Source organism: Ovis aries, chromosome X (genome assembly GCF_016772045.2).
Source record: "Ovis aries strain OAR_USU_Benz2616 breed Rambouillet chromosome X, ARS-UI_Ramb_v3.0, whole genome shotgun sequence".
Lineage (NCBI taxonomy): Eukaryota > Metazoa > Chordata > Mammalia > Artiodactyla > Bovidae > Ovis > Ovis aries.
This window is the reverse complement of record NC_056080.1, coordinates 58,467,523-58,492,079: the sequence shown is the minus strand read 5'-3', so window position 1 is coordinate 58,492,079 and position 24,557 is coordinate 58,467,523. Positions and strand designations below refer to the sequence as shown.

General features: G+C 41.0%; 1 long non-coding RNA gene across 1 annotated transcript; it reads left to right on the top strand.

Moving 5' to 3' along the window:
- Positions 1-11,252: 11,252 nt before the first annotated feature.
- Positions 11,253-24,100, top strand: LOC132658725 (uncharacterized). Its single transcript, XR_009598710.1, has 2 exons — positions 11,253-11,400; positions 15,261-24,100. It is a non-coding gene; the product is annotated as an uncharacterized LOC132658725 (long non-coding RNA).
- The last annotated feature ends 457 nt before the right edge of the window (positions 24,101-24,557 follow it).

Here is a 24,557-nt window from a genome sequence, read left to right as displayed (position 1 = left end):
TCAGTGAAAATATTCTCGATAGGGGGGCTCAGGCCATGAGTCCCTGGTTCATTTTCTGGTCCCAGAGAGATCTTCTCTAGAGAAATGATTGGCCCCATGAGTTCTTTCCTTGAGACCAAATTCCCCTGAGCTAGCCAGAGTGCACCAACGTTGCAGAGAATCTAGGCCTGGGCCAAGTCTTGGCATAGCCATGCAATCACTGAGTGTGGCTTGGGGTGTTTTTAGTAAGAAGAAAGGGAGAATGAATGAAAACTCCCTCACCCACATAATTTCTGAGGGGAAACTGGAGCTTATGTAGGGAAGCCTGGGCATTCTCAGAAATTGTATATTTGATATATACTGAGGAGTAGATGCAGGGCACGGGGAAGGTTTCTGTCGTGCTGTAGTTGTCAAGTTCACACAAAGCACAGCTAACTGGTCCCCAGGAGTAAACCCAGAGCTTACCCTGGCCACACCCCCTCTTCTCTCGATTGAACCAGGGAGAAACAGCTACATGAACTTTCAGTGTTCTCGCTATGCATCCTCTGCCAGAGCACAGCAGGTTGGTGTGAGAAACACAGTAAATAAGACTGTACTTTTCCCCTGTTGACACAAGAGGAGGGCTTTCATTCTTTTGCCGGGGTTTGGGAGTGACAGGACAAGAGTCATTCAGGTGGACTTGGATCCTCCCAGCCTATGCCTCATGTTGTTGTCCAGTCACTAAGTTTCAGTCCAACTCCTTGTGACTCCATGGACTTCAGCACGCCAGGCTTCCCTGTCCTTCACTATCTCCCAGAGATTTGTCAAACTCAGGTTCATTGAGTCGGTGATACCATCCAACCATCTCATCCTATGTCATCACCTTCTCCTCCTGCCTGCTATCTTTCCCAACATCAAGGTCTTTTCCAATGAGTCTACTCTTTGCATCAGATGGCCAAGGTATTGGAGCTTCAGCATTAGCCTTTCCAATGAATATTCAGGATTCATTCCCTTTAGGATTGACTGGCTTGATCTCCTTGCTGTCCAAGGGACTTCCAAGAGACTTCTCTAGCACCACAACTTGAAAGCACCAATTCTTCTGCACTCAGCCTTCTTTATGGTCCAACTCTCACATCTGTAAATGACTACTGGAAAAACCATAGCTTTGAGTATATGGACCTTTGTTGCCAAAATGATGTCTCTGCTTTTTAAAGCACTGACTAGGTTTGTCATAGCTTTTCATTCAGGGAGCAAGAGTCTTTTAATTTCATTGCTGCAGTCACCATCCACAGTGATTTTGGTGCCCAAGAAAAGAGCATCTGTCACTGTTTCCACTTTTTCCCCTTCTATTTGCCATGAAGTGCACGATGGGACTAGATGCCATGATCTTAGTATTTTGAATGTTGAGTTTTAAGCCAGCTTTTCACTCTCCTCTTTCACCCTGATCAAGACTCTTTAGTTCCTGTTCACTTTTTGCCATCAGAGTGGGATCACCTGCATATCTGAAGTTGTTGATGTTTCTTCTGGCAATCTTGATCACAGCTTGTGATTCATCTAGCCTGGCATTTTGCATGACATACTCTACATATAAGTTAAATAAGCAGGGTGAAAAATCCTTTCCTGATTTTGAAGAAGTCCACTGTTCCATGTCTGGTTCTAATTGTTGCTTCTTGATCTGCATACAGGTTTCTAAGGAGGCAGGTAAGGTGGTCTGGTATTCCCATTTCTTTAAGAATTTTCCACAGGTTTTTTTTTGTTTGTTTGTTTTGTTTTTAATCCACAAAGTTGAAGGCTTTAACATAGTCAAGGAAGCAGAAGTAGATGTTTTTTCTGGAATTCCCTTGCTTTTTATATGATTCACCAGATGTTGACAATGTGGTCTCTGGTTTCTCTGCCTTTTCTAAATCCAGCTTGTACATCCAGAATTTCTTGGTTCACCTACTGCTGAAGCCTAGCTTGAAGGACTTTGAGCATTACCTTTCTAGCATATGAAATGAGAGCAACTGTATGGAGGTAAGAACATTCTTTGGCATTGCCTTTCTTTGGGATTAGAATGAAAAGCATTTCCAGTCCTGTGGCACTGCTGAGTTTTTCAAATTTGCTGGCATATTTAACTGCAGCACTCTAACAGCATCATCTATTGGGATTTTAAATAGCTCAGCTGGAATTCCATCACCTCCACTAGCTTTGTTCATAGCAATGTTTTCTAAGGCCCACTTGACTTCACACTCCAGGATGTCTCGCTCTAAGAGAATGATCACACCATCGTGGTTATCTGAGTCACTAGGACCATTTCTGTCTGGTTCTTCTGTGTTTTCTTGCCACCTCTTCTTAATCACATCTGCTTCTGTTAGGTCCTTGCCATTTCTGTCCTTTATTGTGCCCATCTTTGCATGAAGTGCTCCTTTGGTATCTCTAATTTTCCTGAAGAGATCTCTAGTCTTTCGCATTCTATTGTTTTCCTCTATTTCTTTGCATCGTGCACTTAGGAGGGCTTTCTTATCTCTCCTTGCTATTCTTTGGAACTCTGCATTCAGTTGGGTATAGCTTTCCCCTTCTCCTTTGCCTTTCACTTCTCTTTTCTCCCCAGCTATTTGTAAGGTTTCCTCAGACAACCATTGTGCTCTCCTGCATTTCTTTCACTTTGGGATGGTTTTGGTCACCGCCTCCTATACAGTGTTATGAACCTCCATCTACAGTTCTTCAGGCACTCTGTCCACCAGATCTACTCCCTTGAATCTATTTGTCACCTCCACTGTATAATCATAAAGGATTTTATTTAGGTCATACCTGAATGGTCTAGTGGTTTTCCCTACTTTCTTCAATTTGATGTTGAACTTTGCAGGAAGGAGCACATGATCTGAGCCACAGTCAGCTCCCAGTCTTGTTTGTGCTGAAACTTTAGAGCTTCTCCATCTTTGGCAGCAAAGAATAAAATCAAGCTGAATTCGGTACTGACTATCTGCTGATGTCCTTGTGTAGAGTCATCTCTTGTGTTGTTGGAAGAGGGTGTTTGCTATGACCAGTGTGTTCTCTTGGCAAAATTCTGTTAGTCTTTGACCTGCTTCATTTTGTACTCCAAGTCCAAACTTACATGTGACTCAGTACCTCTTGATGTCCTACTTTTGCATTCCAATCCTCTAAGATTACAAGAACATCTTTTATGGTGTTAGTCCTCCAAGGTCTTGTATGTGTTCATAGAACTGTTTGATTATTTTCTTCTTTGGCATTAGTGGTTGGGGCATAGACTTGGATTACTGTGACATTGAATGGTTTGCCTTGGAAATGAACCGAGATGATTCTGTTGTTTTTGAGAATGCACCCAAATATTGTATTTCAGGCTATTTTGTTGACTATGAGGGCTACTCCATTTCTTCGAATGGAATCTTGCCCACAGTAGTAGATATAATGGTCATCTCAGTTAAATGCACCCATTTCCATCCATTTTAGTTCACTGATTCTTAAACTGTCAGTGTTCACTCTTGCCATCTCCTGTTCGACCATGTCGAATTTGCCTTGATTCATGGAACTAATATTCCAAGTTCTTATGCAATATTGTTCTTTACAGCATTGTAATTGACGTTCACCACCAGCCATATCCACGACAGCGTCGTTTCCACTTTGGACACTTACTGACCCGGGGGGCTCATCATCGGGTGTCCTACATGCTTGACTTTTCAAACTGTTGATGAGGTTTCCGAAGCAAGAATACTGAAGTGGTTTGCCATTCCCCTCTCCAGTGGACCACATTTTGTCAGAACTCTCCACCACAACCCATTCATCTTGGGTTGACCCGCACGGCGTGGCTCATAGCTTCACTGAGTTACATGAGACTGTGTTCCATGTGATCATTTTGGTTAGCTTTCTGTGACTGTGGTTTGTGGGGAGCTCACAAATTCACCTTCCTCCTGCAGGGAGAGAGATAACAGTTGCAGCTACACAGCCCACCTTCAGAAACCAGACTAGAAGTGTGTATCTCCATAAAACCTAGGTCTCAATGATTTCTACCAAGTGAGAGTGCCTGCTTGGATTCCCAGTGGTAAAAACTTCCCTTGTGGCAGCCCTAGAGAGTTTCTCCTCTTGTTAGCGAGCAGGTCTCAGATTTCACTCTTGTGTCTCATCACTGCATGCCTGGCGGTTAAGAGAGCTCAGGCAGCAGCAGGTCCAACAGCCTTTAAAGGATAAACCTATTGTTCATATTCAGTTCCTCCTGTACAAGGTCTCTGGGTGCTTGGGAAAGGAAGCCAGCCCAGTCCTGTGTGAGAACATAAGGCTATGGGTTAATGTGTCTTGTGTGACTTCTGAACAGAAGATGTGAATATGCTCCATACATTTGAAGTACTAGGAAGAGAGTACAATTTTCCCAGGGTGAGCAACTATAACAGTATTTTTAAAGTTAATTTATTTTTTAATTGAAGGATAATTGCTTTACAGAATTTTGTTGTTTTCTGCCAAACCTCAGCATGTATCAGCCATAGGTATACATATATCCCCTCCCTTTTGAATCCACCCCCATGTCCCTCCCCATCCCACTCTGCCTAGGTTGATACAGAGCCCCTGTTTGAGTTTCCTGAGCCATACAGCAAATTCCCATTGGCTATCTATTTTACATATGGCAATGTAAGTTTCCATGTTACTCTTTCCAAACATCTCACCCTCTCCTCCCATCTCCCCATGTCCATAAGTCAATTCTCTATGTCTGTTTCTCCATTGCTGCCCTGTAAATAAATTCTTCAGTACTATTTTCCTAGATTCTGTATATACGCGTTAGAATAGATGTCCAACACCAGACGAATGGACAAAGAAGTTGTGGCATATATACACAATGGAATATTACTCAACCATAAAAAAGAGTGCATTTGAGTCAGTTCTAATGAGGTGGATGAAGCTAGAACCTATTATGCAGAGTGAAGTAAGTCAGAAAGAGAAATATAACAGTATATTCTTCCCTCTGGATTTAGTGGTTTCTTACTCTATCTATTGAATACGGACATAAGTTCTTTTTCTTTTAAATTAAATTTTCTCTCCTTCCCAGTATAAGATGACATTTCAATCACTGAAGAATGGATAATTTGTCACTTAAGAACAGCAAAATTATGAGTCATTTCCCCTCATCAGTTTTTGTCCATTTTCAAGCCTAAAGGCAAGTGAGAATAGTGCAGTTAAAGTATTCAAGTTGCCAACACTGGTAAACACATAGACTTTGCTAGCACACAGGCATCTTTTGCCTTGCTCCTCCGTGGACAGGGCTCTGATGAGCATGGCTCTAAATGAAATCCAAGTGTCCTCTCTCCCTGTTTATCTCAGGTACAGCTATCAAGAGAGTAGAGCAACATTTCAGGTATAAACTAGTCTATTCCTGAGGGGAACATGTGCTATTCACACTCATGGTATGAAAGGCAATCTTACCATACACCTAGTCTCTTCTTGCAGGTAGGACTGGCAAGCCCTGGGTAGGACTAGAATGCAGAGGTCACAGTGTCTCTGCCCTACCCCATGACACCCGCTTTGTGCCAGAGCCTAGGTTTTGCAGCAAAACTCATTTCAGGCCAAGGAGCCCTGGGTCCAATAAGAATTATAAGTGGTCTATTAAAACTCTGGACGTGGGTAGTCCTGCTGCTTCAATCATTAATTCACCAGGGAAACAATATGATGATAGAGAAGGTGCCTATTTTTGACAGCATATTAAAAAGCAGAGACATCACTTTGCTGACAAAGTTCCGTATAGTCAAAGCTATGGTTTTTCCAGTAGTCATGTATGGATGTGAGAATTGGATGAACAAGAAGTCTGAGTGCCAAAGAATTGATGCTTTCAAATTGTGGTGATGGAGAAGACCCTTAAGAGTCCCTAGGATAACAAGGAGACCAAACCAGTCAATCCTAAATGAAATCAATCTGAATATTCATTGAAAGGACTGATGCTGAGGCTGAAGCTCTAATACTTTGGCCACCTGACTCATTGGAAAACACTCTGATGCTGGGAAAGATTGAGGGCAGGAGGAGAAGGGGGCCACAGAGGATGAAGTGGTTAGATAACATCACTGACTCAATACGCATGAGTTTGAGCGAATTCTGGGAGACAGTGAAGGACAGGGAAGTCTGGTGCACTACAGTCCAAGGGTTTGCACAGAGCTGGACACGACTTAGTGACTGAACAACAACAGGGTGCCTATGATTCATGTAACAAAATAGCGGTAGAAGGGACTCCCCTAAACTGATAAAGGATATGAAGCCAATTATTAATGCATTGCCTCCCTGCTGTAAATTCACTCTTTATGATAAGCTCTCTGATAACGGATGGGTTACTTTAAGAATCCCTCCTTCAGAGGGATCATGATGTTCCATTTTCTCAGTTAGAAGACACTGGATGGACATTGAAGGAGGAAGTAGCTCTCCTGTGACTTCTGGCTGTCAGAAGTGTGAGTGTAATGATAGCCTAGGTGTTCTGCTCCAAGTATGTGCCCAGAACAACTGTCCTTGTTGGCTGTGCAGAACCAGTGTGGCCTGCTCATTGGCTTTCTGTGGCCCTCTTCATATGGATATCTTGTGCTCCAAGCCACCTACCCGCAGATTCCCCCTACTTAATTTCATTCATTCCCCCACCTTACCCCATCACTGGGTTTATCTCCTGTACTTATCCCAAGGCTGCAGCCCTAATAAGATCAAGGCCCTCCTGATCCTAAGTATAGGACATTGCCAGCTCCAGGCCTCCAACTGCACCAAGTCCCTTGTTCCTACTACATGTCCACATGCCGGCCACCAGCTGTGGCCTTTCCACACTGATATGCTCCAGAGGGTACCTTCCTGCTTACCCTTCAACTGTAGACCAGCTCTGGTTCTGCAGACTGGCTCTGGTGCTGGTAAATTAGCAAATTCTCTGCCTTCAGATGGTTCCCCTACACCTTCTCCAATGATATGTGATCTCCAGGCTTGGGGAGGAACCCCCATTTTAAGTTTGTCTTCCTTTGGGAATGCTTCTTAAACCCAGGATACCATATGGAGTTTTACTGTATCCTGTATATTCTGCATGTGTCATGGTGTTGGAGAAGACTCTTGAGAGTCCCTTGGACTGCAAGGAGATCCAACCAGTCCATTCTAAAGGAGATCAGTCCTGGGTGTTCTTTGGAAGGAAAGATGCTAAAGCTGAAACGCCAGTACTTTGGCCCCCTCATGCAAAGACTTGACTCATTGGAAAAGACTCTGATGCTGGGAGGGATTGCAGGCGGGAGGAGAGAGGGACGACAGAGGATGCATCGACTTGATGGACATGAGTTTGAGTGAACTCCCCGAATTGGTGATGGACAGGGAGGCCTGGCATGCTGCAATTCATGGGGTCGCAAAGAGTCGGACACGACTGAGCGACTGAACTGAACTGGACTGAACTGTGTTTAAACATTATGTTAAATGTCCCCTGACCACTGTGTACTTTCCATCTCCTGATTGGATCCAGATTGCTACAGAACACAACACCTACAGCAAATATCATTCTTGGAATTACTGAAAGCTTCCTTGTGAGAGCTGCATCAAGGTGTCCACTATCACCCAGAGAATATAGTAGGTGGGAACAGAAGGAACAAAGTGCTCGGAAAGGAAGAAGCAAGACTGGCATTGTTTGCAGACGGTATGACTCTGTACGCTAAATTCTACAGGCATTTACAGAGAAATTGGTACAATCAATAAAAGTTTAGGTAGCTATTCACAGGATAAAATATTAACATAGAAGCCAATTTTATTCTCTTTACCAGCAACAGATTTACAAAATGAAAATTCAAAGGCACTATTTGCAAAATACGAAGTGCCTAGGATAAAATGCTCTCTTATGGGGGGGGGGGGAAAGAAATATTATTGGGACATATTAAGGAAGTTTTTATTAAAAGGAAAGGTACACCAAATCCATTAAATCACATTCTACATTATAGACAAGAAGTCAAATCCAAAAGTGCAATGCAATCCTAATTAGAACCCTAGAAAGGATTTTGGTTGAACTTTTTCTGATGAACTGATAATTGAAATGGACTCGAGAGAGGCCAAAAATAACCTATATATTCTTGAAGAACAAGGTATATCCAAATATCAGAATTGACTTTAGATTTGTAGTGATGAATACTGATATGTGGTATTTTAAATAGACAGATAAATTGGGCCATGGGACTTAATAGAGAGTACACAAAGTAGCCCATACATAGGTAGGTGTTTGATTTATGACACACGTGGCACTGCAAATCTGTAGGAAAAGGGCAGATTTTTCAATGAGTGGTTCACTGAAATTAGGAGAATCAATAGAAGTTTAGGTAGCTGTTCACAGGATAAAATATAAAAACGGAAAGAAACCCTACTCAACATTATACACACACATCACTTGTAGCTGGATTATGACCTAACTGTGAGAGGCAAAACCATAAATATTCCAGAAGACAAGATAGAGAATAGTTCCATGGCCCCAGGGCAGGGACAGATTTCTTAAAACAGAAAAGCACTGGCCATAAGCAGAAGAATGATAAATTTTGACTATGTTATCATTAAGTATGTTATATAATTAAGTATGTCTTAATTAAAGTCTGTTCACAAAGCACAGCACAAAAGAAAATACAAACAACAAAGCGAAAGATTATTTTAGCCACACATATAACTGGTATTGAAAACACATAAATAACTCACTGAATCAGTAAGAACAAGATGGAAAAGAGAATAGAAAAATGGCGAAAGAGTTCAACATGAACAGGCTTTTCATAGAAGAGAATGTCCAAAAAGTTCATAAAGGTGAGAATGTGCGAAAACTTAATAGTAGTGATAAACAAGTAAATTAAATGTTGGCAATACTTGGTGTAGATGAAGATGTGCAGGCAGAGAAACTCTCTGTGTTGCTGCTGGGATTACATGTTGTTACAACCACTACAGAAAACAATTTGTCACCATGCAGAAAAGCTGAATATATGTATAACTATGGGCCAGTGATTCTGTTCTTGCATGTATACCTAAGAGACTTCTAAACATGAGTCCCATGAAAAACGCCCAAGAATGTTCATTGTACCATTGTTCATAAGAAAAAGCTAAAAGCATTGTTAGAAAAAAAAAAAAAGCTAAAAGCATCCTAGCGTTCACACAGTGTAGAATGGTATAATCATGTCAAAATTACTTTGCTAAAATCATGCATTGGAATGCTACTCAATGATGGAGACAAAAGATCTAAGGCTACTAGGAACAAGATGGAGGAGTCTCTCAAATAAATATAGAGTGAAGGAAGCAGGCCGTAAAAGGGAGCATGCAGTATGATTCCTCTGATACAACTTCAAATAAACTGTATTGCATAGGAATGCATACAAAAGTTGTAAAGAAAGTGAAAGTGAAGTCGCTCAGTTGTGTCCGACTCTTTGCGACCCCATGGACTGTATAGCCTAACAGGCTCTTCTGTCCATGGTATTTTCCAGGCAAGAATGCTGGAGTGGATTGCCATTTCCTTCTCCAAGGGGTCTTCCCGACCCAGGGATCCAACCCAGGTCTCATGCATTGCAGGCAGACGCTTTACTGTCTGAGCCACCAGGGAAGCCCTTATGAAAGTTGTAAGGTCATCTTTGTTTAGAAAAGCACTGAACTCATTATCATAAAGTCAAGATCCATAGGGGAAGGAGTGGGTTGTGATTGGGAGTAATATCGGTGGCTGTACTCTGGAAGGCTGGCAATGGTCTGTTTCTTGACCTTAGTCCAGATTATGTAGGTGTTTGCTTTTATAAGGGATTTCCTGGCATTATCTAAACCTGGCATATATGTTTTATGCACTTCTCTATGCACTTCTCTATTTGAAAAAAAAAAAAGCTTCCTCCAAAAAAATGTAATGATGATTACATTACAAAAATATGTAATGTAGAAATTTTGATGAGATTTGAACTGTTATGGATGAAAAACTTGATCTTTTCGTCAAGAGATTAGCAAGTGTCCATTATCATTAAAAGAGGAGAAAGAAGGAATTATTTAAACTGTCGTTTAGCCACTAAGACATGTCCGGCTCTTTTGCGACCCCATGGACTGTAGCTGGCCAGGCTCCTCGGTCCGTGGGATTTCTGGAGTGGGTTGCCATTTCCTTCTCCAGAGGATCTTCTCGACCTAGGGATGGACCTGTGTCTCCTGCATTGGCAGGTGGATTCTTTACCACTGAGCCACCAGGGAAGCCCATTTAAACTATAGCTATCATAATCTAGTCATCACTTGAAACCTTTTTCTTGCCAGATAATTCACCCTGTATTTATATCGATTTCCAACTCACTGATGACAGACAAATTGGAAGATCATCATCAACATTAATAAGATCATTAGGCATCACAGATCAAATCCATTACAGTGAGACTAGGCCACCACACTTAAACGCAAGCAGGCACACCTGCTTGGGCAGGCAAAAGGCATCTGTGGCTTTTTCTCAGGAGAGCCCACTACAGTAACTTAGGGTCTAACCTTGTCACATTTCACCAGTGCTGTTGTCCAGAGACCTCCACGTGCTGGAGGATCTAGAGTAACCTGAGCAATGGCCTCATCATGCTGTGAGTTTAGACATGAAATTTACCATGGTGTACCCAATGGTGGAAGAGCAAAGAGTTGGTTTAGGTTGTGCATCTTATAGGGAGAACCCAGGAGTAGGTTGGGCTTTCCAGATTTCAATACAAATTGGTTCATCCTTTAGGCCTTGCATTTCTCGGGTCAACAGTGCTACTCTGTTTTGACCTCACCTCTTACTCTGCACCAGCAGGTTGAAAAATGTAACTATCGTCCTGAGGACATTGCTCAAGACAGTTCTGAATGTGGAAGCAAATTTTTTTAAAAGGCATCATTTTCCACTGTGTATTCTCTCAGGAACTTTGTCACCTATCAATCCAGCCATCCATCCAATACACAATGTTTAACACATGGTAAGTGCTAACTGCCATGCTCAGCACTGGGAAGAGCTGGGGTGTGTATGTTTATACTGTGCGGTATCGATTTATGTAGGTAAGATACCTAAGGTATTCACTCCAGCACTTTTTACTGAAGTGAACTGCCGCTTCCCCTGTATCTCAGAAGACCTCCTTGATTTCCTACTAATATTAACAGTGGAACTTATTTATGTACACGAGGCTCTGCCCCTGGGACTTCTATTCTGTTCTAGAGACCCAGTACAAGGATATTTAAATCACGGTGGCGTTAAACACATTTTAATATCTGATAGGGCCAGTTTCTGCGCAGTGCACATTGTTTTTTCCCCTTGCAGGACTGTGCTGGGCCGGCGGCAGGGGGCGGGGTTGAGCCTCCTCCGCGGCTCTGGTTCCAGTGGAGCTTCAAGGACGCGGAGATGGAAACATCCCAGGCTGCTCTCGGCTGGCGCGCCGCACCCGACAAGGCGGCGGCGGCGGCGGCGGCGGCGGTGGTGGCGGTGGTGGCGGCGGCGATGCCTTCTTTCTGGTGCTGTTGGACCCGGTGGGTGGAGACGTAGATAACGAGGGCGCTGGTCGGGGCGCAGGGCCCGTGTGGAGGGGGGCAGGCCGCGATGGGCCCAAGGCTCCTGGGGTCGAAAGCGGCGCGAACCGCTAGGGCCGCTCTGCGCTGGGCCCCAGCTGCCTGTCGGCTATCCCCGCCCCAGACCCAGATCCCCGCCCCAGGCCTGGGTCCTGCCAGAGGCCTTCATGGGCACAGTCCCTATTCACACCCAAAACCTGCTGTCTTGCTTGGAGAACAGCGTCCTCCCCCTGGCCACACCCCAACCGCCAGCCTGGGTCACCTTTTTTGCCACATCCTTGGCAACCTTTGTTATTTCTGTTCTTTTTGATGATAGCCATTCTCACAGGCGAGGTAATACCTCCTTGTGGTTTTGATTTGAGTTTCCCTGATGATTAACGATGCTGAACATCTTTACGTGTGCCTGTTGGTCATCTGCATTCCCTCTTTGGAAACATGTCTATTCAGTTCTTCCCATTCTTAAATCAGAGCACTTTTGTTTGTTTGTTTTGATGTTAAGTCATTTGAGCTGTTTATATATGTTGGGTATTAACCTTTTATTGGCTGTGTCAATTGCAAATATCTTCTTCCATTTAGTAGGTTTTGTTGTTTATGGTTTCCTTTGTTGTGCAAAAGCTTTTAAATTTCATTAGGCCCCATTGGTTTATTTTTGCTTTAGTTTCCTTTGCTTTAGGAGAGGGATCCAAAACATTATTGTGATTTATATCAAAGAGGGTTCTGCCTATGTATTCCTCTAGGAGTGTTAATAGTATTCAGTCTTCATTTGAATCTTTAATCCACATTGAGTTTATTTTTGGATATGGTATTAGAGAATGTTCTCATTTGATTCTTTTACCTGTAGCTCTCCATTTTCCCAGCACCACTTGTTGAAGAGACTTTTTTCTCCATTGTGTCTCCTGGCATCCTTTGTCATATATTAATCGACCATAAGTGTGTGGATTTATTTCTGGGATCTCTATTCTATTTCATTGATGGATATGTCTAGTTTTGTGCTAGTACCATACTGTTTTGCTTACTATAGCATTGAAGTATAGTCTGAAGCCAAAGAGGATGATTCCTCCAGCGATGTTCTTCTTTCTCAAGATTGTTTTGGCTATTCAGAAATACCATATTTTCTTTTTTTCATTAAACTATAGTTGATTTGCAATACTGTGTCATTTTCAGGTGTACAGCAAAGTGATTTAGTTTTATATGTGTGCATACACACATAAATCACTCTATATAATGACATATATATATACATACACATATGCTTTTCAGATTCGTTTCTAGTATAGATTATTACATGGTATTGAATATAGTTTCTTGTGTTATACAGTAGGTCCTTTTGGCTTGTTTGTTTTATATACATTAGTGTGTATCTGTGAATCCCAAACACCTAAATGTTCCCTTCCCCCTCCTTTCCTCTTTGGTAACCATATGTTTGTTGACAAAGTCTATGAGTCTCTTTCTGTCTGATTCCACTATATGTGATATCATGGGATATTTGTCTTTCTCTGACTTGTAGTACTTCACTTAGTATGATGAGCTCTAGGTACATCCATTTTGCTGCAAATGGCATTATTTCATTGTTTCATATGGTAAGGAATGTTTCATTATCTATATATTTGTATGTATACATACGTATTTATATGTGCCATGTCTTCTTTATCCACTCACCTGTCGATGAACATTTAAGTTGCTTCCATAACTTGGCTATCATAAATAGTGCTGCTATGAACATTGGGGTACATGCACCTTTTCAAATTAGAATTTTAGTCTTTTCCAGATATGTGCCCACAAGTGGGATTGTTGGATTACATGATCATTATATTTTTAACTTTGTCAGAACACTACGCAGTGTTCTTTTTAGTGGCTCCACAATGTACATTCACAGTGTCCTCCTTAGTGGCTGCACAATGTACATTCCCACCAACAGTTTAGCAGGGTTCCCTTTCCTCCACACTCACTCTACCATTTATTATTTGTACATTATTTTGATGATGGCTATTCTGACTGGTGTGAGGTGACACTTTGTGGTAATTCCGATTTGCATTTCTCTAATAATTAGTTATGCGAACCGTCTTTTCATGTGCCCTTTGGTTGTCCTTCTAGGGAAAATGTCTATTTAGGTCTTCCGCCCATTTTTTGGATTGGATTGTTCATTTTTTTTTTATATTGAGTTGGATGAGCTCTGTATATTGTAGAAATTAATCCCTTGTCAGTCATATCATTTTTAATATTCTCTCCCATTCTGTAAGTTGTCTTTTCATTCTGGACATGAATTTGAGCAAACTCTGAGAGAGTGTGATGGACAGGGAAGCCTGGTGTGCTGCAGTCCGTAGGGTCACAAAGAGTCGGACATGACTTAGCGACTCAACAACAACAAATGGTCAATTAATCTATGATGAAGGAGGCAAGACTATACAATGATGAAAAGACATTTGATGTCTTTTCTTTGATGGTTTCCTTGCTGTGTAAAAACTTCTAAATTTAATTAGGTTCCATTTGTCTATTTTTGCTTTGCTTTCCTTTGCTTTAGGAGATGAATCAGCTCCTCCCCACCCCCCAAATAAAGAAAGAAAGAAAGAAAGAAAAGATTGCCACGATTTATGTCAAAGAGTGTTTTTTTTTTTTTTTACAAAAAGAAACACTTTACTTGGATGATATAAAAGTCTTGAACTGATATACCCTTTTGTTGTTGTTGTTGTTGTTTTAATTTTAGTTTTTTATTTTTTAAATTTTAAAATCTTTAATTCTTACATGCATTCCCAAACATGAACCCCCCTCCCACCTCCCTCCCAATAACAACTTTCTGGGTCATCCCCATGCACCAGCCCCAAGCATGCTGCATCCTGCGTCAGACATAGACTAGCGATTCAATTCACATGATAGTATACATGTTAGAATGTCATTCTCCCAAATCATCCCACCCTCTCCCTCTCCCTCTGAGTCCAAAAGTCCGTTATACACATCTGTGTCTCTTTCCCTGTCTTGCATACAGGGTCGTCATTGCCCTCTTCCTAAATTCCATATATATGTGTTAGTATACTGTATTGGTGTTTTTCTTTCTGGCTGACTTCACTCTGTATAATCGGCTCCAGTTTCATCCATCTCATCAGAACTGATTCAAATGAATTCTTTTTAACGGCTGAGTAATACTCCATTGTGTATATGTACCACAGCTTTCTTATCCATTCATCTGCTGATGGACATCTAGGTTGTTTCCATGTCCTGGCTATTATAAACAGTGCTGCGATGAACATTGGGGTACATGTGTCTCTTTCAATTCTGGTTTCCTCGGTGTGTATGCCCAGAAGTGGGATTGCTGGGTCATAAGGTAGTTCTATTTGCAATTTTTTAAGGAATCTCCACACCGTTCTCCATAGTGGCTGTACTAGTTTGCATTCCCACCAACAGTGTAGGAGGGTTCCCTTTTCTCCACACCCTCTCCAGCATTTATTGCTTGCAGATTTTTGGATCGCAGCCATTCTGACTGGTGTGAAGTGGTACCTCATTGTGGTTTTGATTTGCATTTCTCTAATAATGAGTGATGTTGAGCATCTTTTCATGTGTTTGTTAGCCATCCGTATGTCTTCTTTGGAGAAATGTCTATTTAGTTCTTTGGCCCATTTTTTGATTGGGTCGTTTATTTTTCTGGAGTTGAGCTGCAGAAGTTGCTTGTATATTTTTGAGATTAGTTGTTTGTCAGTTGCTTCATTTGCTATTATTTTCTCCCATTCAGAAGGCTGTCTTTTCACCTTGCTTATATTTTCCTTTGTTGTGCAGAAGCTTTTAATTTTAATTAGATCCCATTTGTTTATTTTTGCTTTTATTTCCAGCATTCTGGGAGGTGGATCATAGAGGATCCTGCTGTGATTTATGTCTGAGAGTGTTTTGCCTATGTTCTCCTCTAGGAGTTTTATAGTTTCTGATCTTACATTTAGATCTTTAATCCATTTTGAGTTTATTTTTGTGTGCGGTGTTATTTTTTAATGCATTATTGAATTTGCTTGACGAGTATTTTGTTGAGAATATCTTCCTCTGCAATTTTTTGGAATGGTTTCAGATGGATCAATATCAAATCTTCTCTAAATGCTTGATAGAATTCACCTTTGAAGCCTGGGTCCTTGTTTTGTGAGAATTTTAAATTACTGATTCAATTTTAGTATTGGTAACTGGTGTGTTTTTATGTTCTATTTCTTCGTGGTTCAGTCTTAGGAGATAGTACCTTTCTAAGACTTTGTCTTCCTCTTCTATGTTGTCCATTTTATTGGTGTATAGTTGCTCATTGTGGTGTCTTATCATCGTTTGTATTTTGTAGTTTTGGTTGTAGCTTCTTTTCTATTTCTGATTTTATTGATGTGGGCCCTCTCCCTTTTTTCTTCATGTGTCTGGCTCAACGTTTATCAATTTTATTTATGTTTTCAAAGAACCAGCTTTTAGTGTTATTGACCTTTTCTACTGGCTTCTTTTTTTAGCTTCTAGTTCATTTATTTCTGCTCTGATCTTTATGATTTCTTTCTACTATCTTTGGGATTTATTTGCTCTTCTTTCTCTAGTTGGTTTAGTTGTAAGGTTTGGTTTTTTATATTAGATTATTTTTGTCTCCTGAGGTAAGTTTGTGTCACTAAAAACTTCCATAATGGAACTGTTTCTGCTATGTCCCATACATTTTGGATTGCCATGTTTCCATTTTCAGTTGTCTCTAGATATTTTTTAGTTTCCTCTTTAATCACTTCAATGATCCATTGGGTGTTTTGTAACATAATTTTTTTAGCCTTCATGTGATTTTGTTGGATTTTCTCATTTTTTGTTGTTGTTGTTTGTTTGTTTTGGTAGTTGATTTCTAGTCTCAGAGGTCTGTGGTAAGAAAAGATATTTGTATGATTAAATTTTTCTTAAATTTACTGAGGCTTTTTAGTGGCCTAGCTTGTGATCTCTTATAGAGAATGGTTCATGTTCATATAAAAAAGAATGTGTAATCTCTTGCTTTCAGATGGAATGCACTCTGTCTCTCTCTCTCTCTCTCTCTCTCTGTGTCTGTGTGTGTATATATATATATGTGTGTGTGTGTGTGTGTGTATATATATATATATATATATATATATATATATATATATATGTTATCAGAGAAGGCAGTGGCACCCCACTCCAGTACTCTTGCCTGGAGAATCCCATGGATGGAGGAGCCTGGTAGGTTGCAGTCCATGGGGTCACTAAGAGTCAGGCAGGACTGAGCGACTTTACTTTCACTTTTCATTTTCATGCATTGGAGAAGGAAATGGCAACCCACTCCAGTGTTCTTGCCTGGAGAATCCCAGGGACGGGGGAGCTGGATGGGCTGCCGTCTGTGGGGTCGCACAGAGTCGGACACGACTGAAGCGACCTAGCAGGATATGTAATTATATATATATATATATATATATATACATATATATATATAAAAATATAAAAATTAAGATAAAATTAAGAGCATTTATTATGTAATGTGTTAATTCAGGCCTGTGTTTTCTTATTCATTTTCTGTCTGGATGATGTGGGGTTGATGTAAGTGGGGTGTTAGAGTGTCTTAGTATGATTGTGTTAGCGTTGATTTTTCCTTTTATTTCTGTTAGTATTTGTCTCATATATTGAGGTGCTCCTTTTTGGGTGTATATATTTGCAATTGTTATATCTTCTTGTTGGATTCATGCTTTGAACATTATGTAGTGTCCTTCTTTGCCTCTTGTAGCAGTCTCAAGTACATATTGCCTGATATAAGTATGGCTTCTCCAATTAATTTTTTAAAAATTTCCATTTGTTGGAATACCTTTTTCAATCACCTCAATTTCAGCCTGTATGTGCCTCTAGATCTGAAGTAAGTTTCTTGTAGGCAGTTTATATCCAGGTCTAGTTTCTGATCCAGTCAGCCATTCTGTCTTTGGTTGGAGCATTTAATCCATTTATATCTAAGGTAATTATAGATAAGTGTGTTTTTCTTGCCATTTTGTTAATTGTTTGGGATTTGTTTTCCTTTTTGGTCTTTTGTTCTCTTCTCTTTTGGTTTGATGACTATAATTAGTGTTATGTTTCTATTACTTTTTTGTGTTTATATCTATTATACATTTTCAGCTTCCAGTTATCATGAGGCTTTTTTATATCAGTCCATATATATATATATATACATGATTGTTTTAATTTGCTGATCTCTTTAATTTTAAACACATTTTAGAAACCCTGCATTTGTACTCTCCTCGCCTCATGATGACTGTTTTTGAAATCATATTTTGCATCTAACTGCCTTGTGGATACCTTGGCAACCCACTCCAGTACTCTTGCCTGGAAAATCCCATGGACGGAGGAGCCTGGTAGGCTACAGTCCATGGGGTCTCGAAGAGTCTGACATGACTGAGCGACTTCACTTTCGTGCATTGGAGGAGGAAATGGCAACCCACTCCAATATTCTTGCCTGGAGAATCCCAGGGACAGAGGAGCCTGGTGGGCTGCTGTCTCTGTGGTCGCACAGAGTCAGACACGACTGAAGCGACCTAGTAGCAGTAGCAGTAACTGCTTAGTGGGGAGACAGTAAGTTTTACTCTTTTTTTTTTCAATTCCTTTTAACCTTCCTACCAACTTTGTGTGGATGATTGCCTACCTTTACCATATGTTTGTCTTTATCAGTGAGCTTTTTCATTTCCTAATTGTTTCCAGTTGTGGCCTTTTCTTTTTTCTTAGAGACGTTCCCTTACCGTTTGTTGTAAATCTGGTTTAGTGGCGGTGAATTCTTTTAGGTTTTGCTTGTCTACAAAGCTTTTGATTTCTCCATCAAATCTGAACAAGAGCCTTGCTCAGGAGAGTAATTCTCGGTTGTATTCTAGGTGGTGGTTTTCTCTTTCCTCAGTTTAAATGTATAGGGCCACTCTCATCTGGCTTGCAGAGTTTCAGCTGAAAAATCAGGTGATAGCCTTATGGGAAATTCCTTGTTTCTTATTTCTTGCATTCCCCTTGCATCTTTTAACATTTTCTCTTTATCTTTAATGTTTTTCATTTTGATTACAATTTGTCTTGGTGTGATTCTCTTTTGGATAATCCTCTAAGGGACTTCCTGCAACTCGTGGACTTGGGTGACTTTTTCCTTCCTCATGTTATGAAAGTTTTCAGTTATTATCTCTTCAATTATTTTCTCAGGGCTTTTGTCTCTGTTTTCCTTCTGGGGCCTGCATAATGTGAATATTAGTGCACTATTCCAGAGGTCTATTAAAGTGCCCTCATTTCTTTTCGTCCTTTTTTGTTGTTGTCATCCAGCAGCAGTGAATTTCAGTGCTCTGTCTTCCAGCACACTGATCCATTCTGCAACATTTAGTCTACTGTTGATTCCTACAGTAGGTATGTAAAAAATTCCTAAGGTATTTTTTATTTCACTTATTGTATTCTTTATCTCTGCTTGGTTGTTCTTTGTATTTTCTAACTTTTGTTAAAAACTTGTAACTTCTTATCCTTTGCATTCATTCTTCTGAATTCTTTTGTTATCTTATTGTCATTACTGTGAACTCTTTTTCATGTAGACTGCCTATCTCCACTTCACTTAGTCCTTCTTCTGGGGTTTTATATTTTTCCTTCATCTGGAACATATTCTTCTGCTGCCTCATTTTGCCCAAGTTGCTATTTGTGTTTTCATATATGTGGTAAGTAGCTACATTTCTTGATCTTGGAGAAGTGGCCTTATGTAGGAGAAGTCTTATATGTCTCAGCCATGTACTCCCCTCTGAGCACTCATGTTTTATGATCTAGGGGTTCCCCCTAATGGGGCTGCACATGTCCTTCTGTTATTGCAGGCTGACTACATAGATGGTCTGGTAGGCTTGGTTGACCCCAAGTCCTGTTGGTTATGAGGGCCTGTTTTGTGCAGGTGGTGCTGGTTGCTATTCATCAGAACTTGGTCACAAGTGCTTGGCTGTAGAACCCTAGGTGGCTCTGGGGCTAGTGCTGACTCACTGGTGAATGGAATCAGGATCCCAAAGACTTTAGGGTTGTTTCCACCCAAGGGCAAGTGAAGTCATATCCTGAGGACCATATTGGACTACTGGCAGGCAGGAGTCTGGTTATAGGCCCAGGGATCTCAGAACTCATTTCAAATCTTTATTGGACGAGGGAGTCCTGACAGAGTGGGATTTGGGGTCCAGGAAGTCCTACAATTTGCGTTGGCCTGATGGTGGACAGAGCCAGGACCCAGCTGTCCCCAGGTTATGGTCTGGCCTACTATTGTCAGACTCAGTGTGCAGGATCGTAATTTTCTTGTTTCTGGTGTCTGCTCCTTTGTGGGTGTGGATGCTCTAGAGGCTAGTGCAGGCTTCCTGGAACAAAGGGCCAATGCCTGTCCACTGATGAGTGGAACTGGGTCTTAGCCCTCTGGAGGGCAAGGCCGTGCCTTGGGGCATGTTTAGATGACACTACGGGTACAGGAAGTCTTTAGACATCCTCTCTGCTGATGAGGGATTGTGTCCCCTTCAGGTTGTGTTTTGGCCTGATGTGGACCATCACTGTTGCCTACAGGCTACTGGGTGGGACTAGGTCTTGGAGCTAATGAATCAAGGTGAAGGTGGAAGCCACCAGCTTCAGTGTTCAAGTAGTTAACTGTTCCTACATATGCCTGTCACCAGCGTCCATGTCCGAAGGGTGAGCCATAGCTGAACCCTGCCTCTCCAGGAGACTCCCCAAGAGAAGCAGGTAGTTCTGGCCTAGGCTCCTGCCAAATTACTGCTTTTGCCCTAGGTCCCTATGTGCATAAGATTTTGTGTGCACCTTTTAAGCGTAAGGTCTTTATTTCTCCCAGTCCTGTGGGGTCCTGTAATTAAGCCCCAGTGGCCTTCAAAACCAGATTTTATTTTAATCTCATCTTTCCAGGGATGAACCCCTGGGCTGGGGAGCCTGATGGGGGGGCTCAGAACTCTCTGTCCTGTGGGGAAAACTCTGCAATATATTGTTGTTATTGTCCAGTTTGAGGGTTGCCCTCTTGGGACATACGGGATTTGATAATATTGCCAGTTCACCCCTCCTATGCATCCCCTTGTGGTTACTTCTTTGTCTCTTGTTGTAGAAGATATTTTCTGGAAGGCTCCAGTCCATTTCATTAATTGTTGTTCTGCAGATAGTTGTGATTTTGGTGTGCTCATAAGAGGCAGTGAGCTCAGAGACTTTCTACACTGACAACATGGCTACCCTCTCCAATCATCAGTCATCTGTTGGTGGGCCCTTGGATTGCATTGATTCCTTGGCTATTGTAAATAGTGCTGCTATGAACATTTGGGTACATGAACCTTTTCAAAATAGTGTTTCACTTTTTTTTCTTCCATATATACCCACAAGTGGATTTGCTAGATCATACAGTAGTTCTATTTTTAGTTTTTAGAGGAATCGCCACACTGTGTTCCAACAGGGACTGTACCAGTTTGCATTCCCATCAACTATGTGGAAGGAGTCCCTTTCCTCCACACCCTCTGTAGGACTTATTGTTTGTAGATTTTTGGATGATAGCCATTCTGATCAGTGTGAGGTGATACTTTGTAGTTTTGATTTGCATTTCTTTAGTAATTAGTGATGTTGAGTACTTTTTCATGTGGTATTTTGCCATTTGTATATTTTCCTTCAAGAAAGGTCTATTTAGATCTTTCATCCATTTTTGGCGGGGCGGGGTATTCAGTTGTAGGAGATGTTTGTATATTTTGGAGGTTAATCCATTTTCGGTAGCTTTGTTGCAAGGATTTTCTCCCATTCTGAGGGCTGTCTTTTCATTTTGCTTATGGTTTCCTTTGCTCTGCAAAGGTTTTTTAAGCTTAATCAGATCTCACTAATCAAAATTTATTTTTATTCTCTTTACTCTAGGATGTGGGTCAAAAAAGATCTTGCTGTAATTTATGTCAGAGAGTGCTGTGCCTATGTTTTTCTCTAAGAATTTTGTAGTATCTGGTCATACATGTAAGTCTTTAATCCACTTTGACTTTATCCTTGTGTAGCATGTTAAGGAGTGTCCTTATTTCATTCTTTTACATGTAGGTGTCCAGATTCCCCATCACCATTTATTGAAGAGATATTATTTTCTTCATTGTTAATTCCTGCTCCATTTGTCATAGATTAGGTGACCAGAGGTCCATGGGTTTATCTCTGGATTTTTTATCCTGTTCCATTGGTCTATACTTCTGTTTTGAGGCCAACATCATGCTGTTTTGATTAATGTAGCTTTGTCCTGGACTCTGAAGTTATGGGGCCTGATTTCTCCAGCTCCAATTTTCTTTCCCAAGAGTACTGTGTCTATTCAGGGTCTTTGGTGCTTCCGTACACATTTCTAAAAAGTATTATAATTCTTAGAAAACTGCCATTGCTAATTTGATAAGGAATGCCATGAATCTATAGATTGCTTTGGGTAGTATGGTCATTTCCCCAATATTGATTCATTCAATCCAAGGAGATGGTATATGTGCAGAGAAATAGAGAAAAGCAAGAGAATGAGAAAGACTAGAGATCCCTTCAAGAAAATTGGAGATATCAAAGGAACATTTCATGCGAGGATGGGCGTGATAAAGGACAGAAATGGTAAGGACCTAAAAGAAGCAGAAGTGCTTAGGAAGAGGTAGCAAGAAAACACAGACAAACTAAACAAAAGAAGCTCTTAGTGACCCAGATAACCAAGATGGTGTGGTCACTAACCTAGAGCCAGACATCCTGGAGTGTGAGGTCACTTAGTGTGGTGTGAGGGCCTTAGGAAGCATTACTATGAACAAAGCTAGTGGAAGTGACGGACTTCCAGCTGAGCTATTTAAAATTCTAAAAGATGATGCTGTTAAAGTGCTGGACTAAATATGTCAGTAAATTTGGAAAACTCAGCAGTGGCCAAAGAATTGGAAAAGATGAGGTTACATTCCAATCCCAAAGAAGGGCAATGCCAAAGAATGTTCAAACTACTGTACAATTGTGCTCATTTCACTTGCTGGCATGGTAACCCTCAAAATCCTTCAAGCTAGGTTTCAGCAGGATATGAACCCGAGAACGTCCAGGCGTCCAAGCTGGATTTTTGAAGAGGCAGAAGAACCAGAGATCACATTGCCAACATTTGTTGGATCATGGAAAAAGCAAGGGAGTTTGAGAAAGAAATATCTACTTCTTCATTGACTGCACTAAAGATTTGACTGTGTGGATCACAACAAACTGTGGAAAATACAGCCTTGTGAGGGTGATGTGTATAACTTAATGAAACTATGAGTCATGCCATGCAGGGGCACCCAAGATGGATGGGTCATAGTGGAGACTTAGTGGAGAGTTCTGATAAAATGTGGTCCACTGGAGGAAGGAACAGCAAATCACTCCAGTATTCTTGCTTTGAGAGCCCCATGAAGAGTATGAAAAGGCAAAACGATATGACACTGGAAGTAGAGCCCCCCAGGTTGAAAGGCATCCAATATGTCCTGGGGATGAGGGGAGCAATAGCTCCAGAAAGAATGAAGAGACTGAGCCAATGGAAATGACACTTAGTTGTAGATGTGTCTGGTGGTTAAAGTAAGAAAAATCTGATGGTGTAAAATATATTGCCTAGGAATTTAGAATATTAGGCCCATGAATCAAGATAAATTGGAAGTGGTCAAGCAGGAGATGGCAAGAGTGAGCATTGACACCTTAAGAATCAGTGAACTAAAATGGTTGGAAATGGGTGAATTGGGAGGAGGGAGAGGGGTTCAGGATGGGGAACACATGTTGATATATGGCAAAATGAATATGATATTGTAAAGTAATTAACCTCCAATTAAAATAAATAAATTTATATTAAAAAATAATTCAGATAACCTTTGCATCTACTACTGTGGGCAAGAATCCCTTAGAAGAAATGGAGTAGCCTTCCTGATAAACGAAAGAGTCTGAAATGCCGTACTTGGGCACAATCTCAAAACAACAGAATAATCTTGGTTCATTGCTAAGGTAAACCATTCAACATTACAGTAATTCAATTCTATGCCCCGTCTACTAATGCCGAAGAAGCTGAAATTGCTCAGTTCTATGGAGACCTGTGAGACCTTCTAGAACTAACACCCAAAAAAGATGTCCTATTCATCACAGGGGAGTAGATTGCAAAAGTAGGAAGCCATGAGATACCATGAGTAACAGACAAATTTGGCCTTGGAATACAAAAATGAAGCAGGGCAAAGACTAACAGAGTTTTGTCAGAACACACTGGTAATAGCAAACACCCTCTTCCAACAACACAAGAGATGACTCTACGCATGGACATCACTGGATGATCAAAACCAAAATCAGATCGACTATATGCTTTGCAGTCAAAATTAGAGCAGCTGTACACAGTTAGCTAAAACAAGGCCAGAAGCTGACTGTGGCTCAGATCATGAGCTCCTTATTGCAAAATTCTGGCTTAAATGGGAGAAAGTAGGGAAAACTGCAAAGCTATTCAGGTATGGCCTAAACCAAATCCTTTATGGTTATACAATGGAGTTTACAAATAGATTTAAAGGATTAGATCTGGTAGACAGAGTGTCTGAAGAACTGTGGATGGAGGTTTGTAACACTGTAAAAGAGGAAGTGACCAAATTCATCCCAGGGAAAAAGAAATGTAAGAAGTCAGAGAAATTGTCTGAGGAGGCTTTACAAAAATAGTTGAGGAAAGAAGAGAAGCAAAAGGCAGGGGGAAAAAGTGAAAGATATACCCAACTGAATGCAAAGTTCCAGAGACTAGCAAGGAGAGATAAGAAAGCCTTCTTAAGTAAACTATGCAAAGAAATAGAGGAAAACAATAGCATGGGAAAGACTAGAGATCTCTCCAAGAAAATTAAAGATATGAAGGGAAAGTTTCATGCAGTGATGAGCATGGTAAAAGACAGAAGTGGTAAGGACCTAACAGAAGCAGGAGAGATTAAGAAGAGCTGCCAAGAATAAACAGAACTATATCAGTTCAGTTCAGTTCAGTTCAGTTGCTCAGTCGTGTCCAACTCTTTGTGACCCCATGAATCACAGCACGCCAGGCCTCCCTGTCCATCACCAACTCCCAGAGTTCACTCAAACTCATGTCCATAGAGTCGGTGATGCCATCCAGCCATCTCATCCTCAGTCGTCCCCTTCTCCTCCTGCCCCCAATCCCTCCCAGCATCACAGTCTTT